At 59.5% G+C, this 5000-nt stretch overlaps 2 non-coding genes across 2 annotated transcripts; both read left to right on the top strand.

Moving 5' to 3' along the window:
• Positions 1 to 992: 992 nt before the first annotated feature.
• On the top strand, positions 993 to 2912 carry LOC120359916. Its single transcript, XR_005576663.1, has one exon. It is a non-coding gene; the product is annotated as a small subunit ribosomal RNA (ribosomal RNA).
• A 1191-nt stretch (positions 2913 to 4103) lies between these two features.
• Positions 4104 to 4258, top strand: LOC120359914. The gene has a single exon (XR_005576662.1). It is a non-coding gene; the product is annotated as a 5.8S ribosomal RNA (ribosomal RNA).
• The last annotated feature ends 742 nt before the right edge of the window (positions 4259 to 5000 follow it).

Genomic DNA, 5000 nt, shown 5'->3' with positions numbered 1-5000 from the left:
TGGACGCATCGTAACGAGCCCGCGAGCCTCGTGAGGCGCGCGATGCGCGCCGCGGCATTGAGTATTGGACGAAAAATAAATCTGGCCATCCCGGAGGTGACGCCCGACCCCGGAGGTGACGCCGGTCGCCGGAGGTGACGCCGGCCGTAACGATCGCTCTCAGCGGCTAAGTCCCGCGCCTGTCGTCGTATCGACGCTCTCGCCCGTATACCGCCGTGCTAGCAGCCGTGCGTCGCCGACCGCTCGGCCGGCCGGTTGGGTACTGTAAGAGGTACGATGCGCTCGACGCGAGGCAACGTACGCTATGTGAAACACGGACCAATTCGCGCGTATCGCTGGGCGTTATCGTCCATCGCGATGCGACGCTCGCTCGCTCGCCGTTGCGGCACCACGCATTTCTCTTTTCAGGCACAACGTTTACACTTCTTCAGAGCACAGCATTGCCACGAGTCGGTGTCGAAAGACCGAATGGCTCATATGTGGCGCGCACTACGAAGTGTTGGTCGCGACGATCCCGCCGGGATCGTCGCGCTTACCGAACATCAACTCCACGGAGACCGAGTGGCGGAAGGTGAATCTACGATTCCCGGATCACTCTTCCGCGCTCGCTTGTAAGCCGTAGCGAAATAATTCCGTTTGAACGGATCGCATGGTTCCTCGACGTAAGCAGCATCGCCTGGTCGATCTAACCGTCAGGGCCGAGACGAGAGCCGGCTCTACACGCCGAGCTCTCATAACAAATGGGAGAATGAGAACACGATCTTGAAATGAAAATTACAGAGTGAGCACTCACCAACGCAGTGCGGAACTCTCACAATCAAATTGCGATATTACTAGACCGAGTGTCGCCGACCGGCTACCTCCGAGAGGGCCGGCGGCAGCGATACGACGCGATCGCGGAGCGAGCTCGCTCGCCTCCGCGATCCCCGGCGCTCCGCTCGCCACGAGCGAGCGAGCGCGTGCTACGCGCACTACGTGCGCTCGCACCGAGATCCCTGGTTGATCCTGCCAGTAGTCATATGCTTGTCTCAAAGATTAAGCCATGCATGTCTCAGTGCATGCCGAATTAAGGTGAAACCGCGAATGGCTCATTAAATCAGTTATGGTTCATTAGATTGTACCAACATTTACTTGGATAACTGTGGTAATTCTAGAGCTAATACATGCAAAACAGAGTCCCGACCAGTGATGGAAGGGACGCTTTTATTAGATCAAAACCAATCGGTGGCGCGCGGTCCGCCGTGCGTCCACCGTTTATTTTGGTGACTCTGAATAACTTTGTGCTGATCGCACGGTCTCTGCACCGGCGACGCATCTTTCAAATGTCTGCCTTATCAACTGTCGATGGTAGGTTCTGCGCCTACCATGGTTGTAACGGGTAACGGGGAATCAGGGTTCGATTCCGGAGAGGGAGCCTGAGAAACGGCTACCACATCCAAGGAAGGCAGCAGGCGCGCAAATTACCCACTCCCGGCACGGGGAGGTAGTGACGAAAAATAACGATACGGGACTCATCCGAGGCCCCGTAATCGGAATGAGTACACTTTAAATCCTTTAACGAGGATCCATTGGAGGGCAAGTCTGGTGCCAGCAGCCGCGGTAATTCCAGCTCCAATAGCGTATATTAAAGTTGTTGCGGTTAAAAAGCTCGTAGTTGAATCTGTGTCGCACACCGTCGGTTCACCGCTCGCGGTGTTTAACTGGCGTGATGTGGGACGTCCTACCGGTGGGCTTAGCCTCGCGAGGGGCGGCCCAACTAATATCCCGTCGCGGTGCTCTTTACTGAGTGTCGAGTCGGGCCGGTACGTTTACTTTGAACAAATTAGAGTGCTTAAAGCAGGCTATCCTCGCCTGAATACTGCGTGCATGGAATAATGGAATAGGACCTCGGTTCTATTTTGTTGGTTTTCGGAACCCCGAGGTAATGATTAATAGGGACAGATGGGGGCATTCGTATTGCGACGTTAGAGGTGAAATTCTTGGATCGTCGCAAGACGGACAGAAGCGAAAGCATTTGCCAAAAATGTTTTCATTAATCAAGAACGAAAGTTAGAGGTTCGAAGGCGATCAGATACCGCCCTAGTTCTAACCATAAACGATGCCAGCTAGCGATCCGCCGAAGTTCCTCCGATGACTCGGCGGGCAGCTTCCGGGAAACCAAAGCTTTTGGGTTCCGGGGAAGTATGGTTGCAAAGCTGAAACTTAAAGGAATTGACGGAAGGGCACCACCAGGAGTGGAGCCTGCGGCTTAATTTGACTCAACACGGGAAACCTCACCAGGCCCAGACACCGGAAGGATTGACAGATTGATAGCTCTTTCTTGATTCGGTGGGTGGTGGTGCATGGCCGTTCTTAGTTGGTGGAGCGATTTGTCTGGTTAATTCCGATAACGAACGAGACTCTAGCCTGCTAAATAGGCGTACCTTATGGTATCTTGAAGGCCCCCGGCCTCGGCCGGCGGGTTTTTACTACCAACGTACAAACAAATCTTCTTAGAGGGACAGGCGGCTTCTAGCCGCACGAGATTGAGCAATAACAGGTCTGTGATGCCCTTAGATGTTCTGGGCCGCACGCGCGCTACACTGAAGGAATCAGCGTGTGTTCCCTGGCCGAAAGGCCCGGGTAACCCGCTGAACCTCCTTCGTGCTAGGGATTGGGGCTTGCAATTGTTCCCCATGAACGAGGAATTCCCAGTAAGCGCGAGTCATAAGCTCGCGTTGATTACGTCCCTGCCCTTTGTACACACCGCCCGTCGCTACTACCGATTGAATGATTTAGTGAGGTCTTCGGACTGGTGCGCGGCAATGCGTCGGCATTGCCGATGTTGCCGGGAAGATGACCAAACTTGATCATTTAGAGGAAGTAAAAGTCGTAACAAGGTTTCCGTAGGTGAACCTGCGGAAGGATCATTAACGTTCCGGAGGCTGCGCTCTGCTCCGCGCGCGCGCACTCGTGTGCGGCAGTGTGAGACGGCGGCGACTGGAAGAGGACGACGCGCCCCTTTTTCTCAGAAAAGGCGATGCGCGTCGCAGACAGAAAGAACGCACCGTGGCGAGCGCGACAGCGCGAGCCAACGCGTGCGAGATCTCGCGTGGAATTGACGGATAGAGAGAGCAAGCGAGATCTTGGTGGAATTGACGACTGTTTGAACGAGGAGAGCGTCGCGGTGTTCGGTCGCCCCGCGAGGGGCGGCTCTCACCTCCGAGCGCGCACTGCCTCTCGACTCGCCGTCGCGTCGCCCGTCCCCGCGCGTCGCCGGCGCGCGCCTCGTCAGCGCGCGCCGCCGCCGGGGAATTGGTGAGCGATGTCGACGGGAGGGAAGAAAAGACCCAAAGATATTCGGACTAACCGAGTGGTTGTCGATGCGCGACCCGCACCACGCACCACCGAACGTGTGCGCCGATCCGTCCGTCCGATCGGTCCGCGCGCGCCACAACGCGTCGTCGCGACGCGTTGCGTCTGGCTCGCACCCGCGGATCGGAGGAGATTGAGAACGGAGAGGACCGCGCCGTCGTTGTGTGCCGTGCGTCTGCCGTTGGTCGCGCGTCGACGCGTTCCGCGCGTCCGGTGCCGTCGCGCACCGCGCGTTGGATCGCGGGCGATGGAGGAGCGAGGCGCCGCGCCCCGCGCGTGCTTAGCACGCTGGGATAAGCGCGCTTACCGGTGGTAACCTGAGAGCCGCGTTTTCGCACGCGTGTCGTGTGCGTTACGCGCGCTGCAGGGGCGAGAGCAGCCGCACTTCTCGGCGGTCTCTCGCGCCCGATGGTTTTTCAAAGACTTCCGCCCCGGCTCGCGCTCGTGCCCCGTGCTCGCGTGCTCTCCGCGAGACGGGCGATGAGCCGAGAGACGCTCCGTTCGCTCGACCAAGTGGCACCGCCACCGCGGACCGCGCAGTCGGTCCGCGCGCGTTGCGGTGCCACCGGTGTCCCGTTGTGCCGTAGCCCCCGTAAACGGGGCGGCGGTCCGCGCGTGCTCGGACGCGCGGCCAGGCTGATCGAAGGGCCCCACAAAGCACACATGAGACGCACAAGGGAGGATGAAAGCTCGCTCGCACAAGTTGTCGAGATGGAGCTCCCGCGTAGCGGGAAGAATGTACAAACGATTACCCTGAACGGTGGATCACTTGGCTCGTGGGTCGATGAAGAACGCAGCTAATTGCGCGTCAACTTGTGAACTGCAGGACACATGAACATCGACATTTCGAACGCACATTGCGGTCCACGGATACAATTCCCGGACCACGCCTGGCTGAGGGTCGTTTTAACGAAAGCACACTGCTTGCGCCGTCGCGCGCACGCGGCTCGGCGTCGCGCCTCGACACGCACGTGTCGAGCGCGCGCGCGCAGGGCCGCGTTACGCGCGCGCACACGGCGTACGAGCGATCGTTGGACGCTCGCCCCGAAAAACGACGAAGACGCAAACGCCGCAGAGGACGGATAGTCCCTCTCGCGGTTGTCGACTCGTTGGAGCGCGCGAGCGCACAGGGCACCACGGGACCGCTCCTCGCATCCTCGCTCTTCCCGTAGGGAAGGAGGAGATATAGGCGAGCGATTGCCGGTCTCGCGCCGCTGTTTAGCGCCGCGTCGTCCGCACCACAAATCGGGGCGTCGTCCGAAATGACGGAAGGGAAACGTGACGAGAGCGAAGCGCGCGCGCCTCTTCTCTCGGTGCGCGCATATTCGCGCGCGCGTGCGCCGCGAGGTGTCGGTGCCGCCGTCGCCGCCCGGGGACCCACCCGCGCCCGCCCGTAATAAGGGTATAGGCGCAGGCAGTAGGGTCTCGCGGAGCTGCGTGCGAGCGCGCCCAGCAACACCCGGCGTATCGTCGTACGCGCGAAGCGTGTCATCTTCGAGCGAGAGAGAGCGCGCGAGGAGAGCTCGTATTGGAACTCGCGGCGAGCCGGCCGCGTGTCCGAGTCCACGAAAGAGTCTTCTTCTCTTTCCTCTTCCCCGGTTCGCCCGGCGCGCGCTAACGCGCGCCGAGGTTGTAAACCCGCGAGT

This window comes from Solenopsis invicta, unplaced genomic scaffold, assembly GCF_016802725.1.
Source record: "Solenopsis invicta isolate M01_SB unplaced genomic scaffold, UNIL_Sinv_3.0 scaffold_378, whole genome shotgun sequence".
In the NCBI taxonomy this organism is placed as follows: Eukaryota; Metazoa; Arthropoda; class Insecta; order Hymenoptera; family Formicidae; genus Solenopsis; species Solenopsis invicta.
The sequence above is the reverse complement of the archived record's forward strand: the minus strand, read 5'-3'. Positions and strand labels throughout refer to the sequence as shown.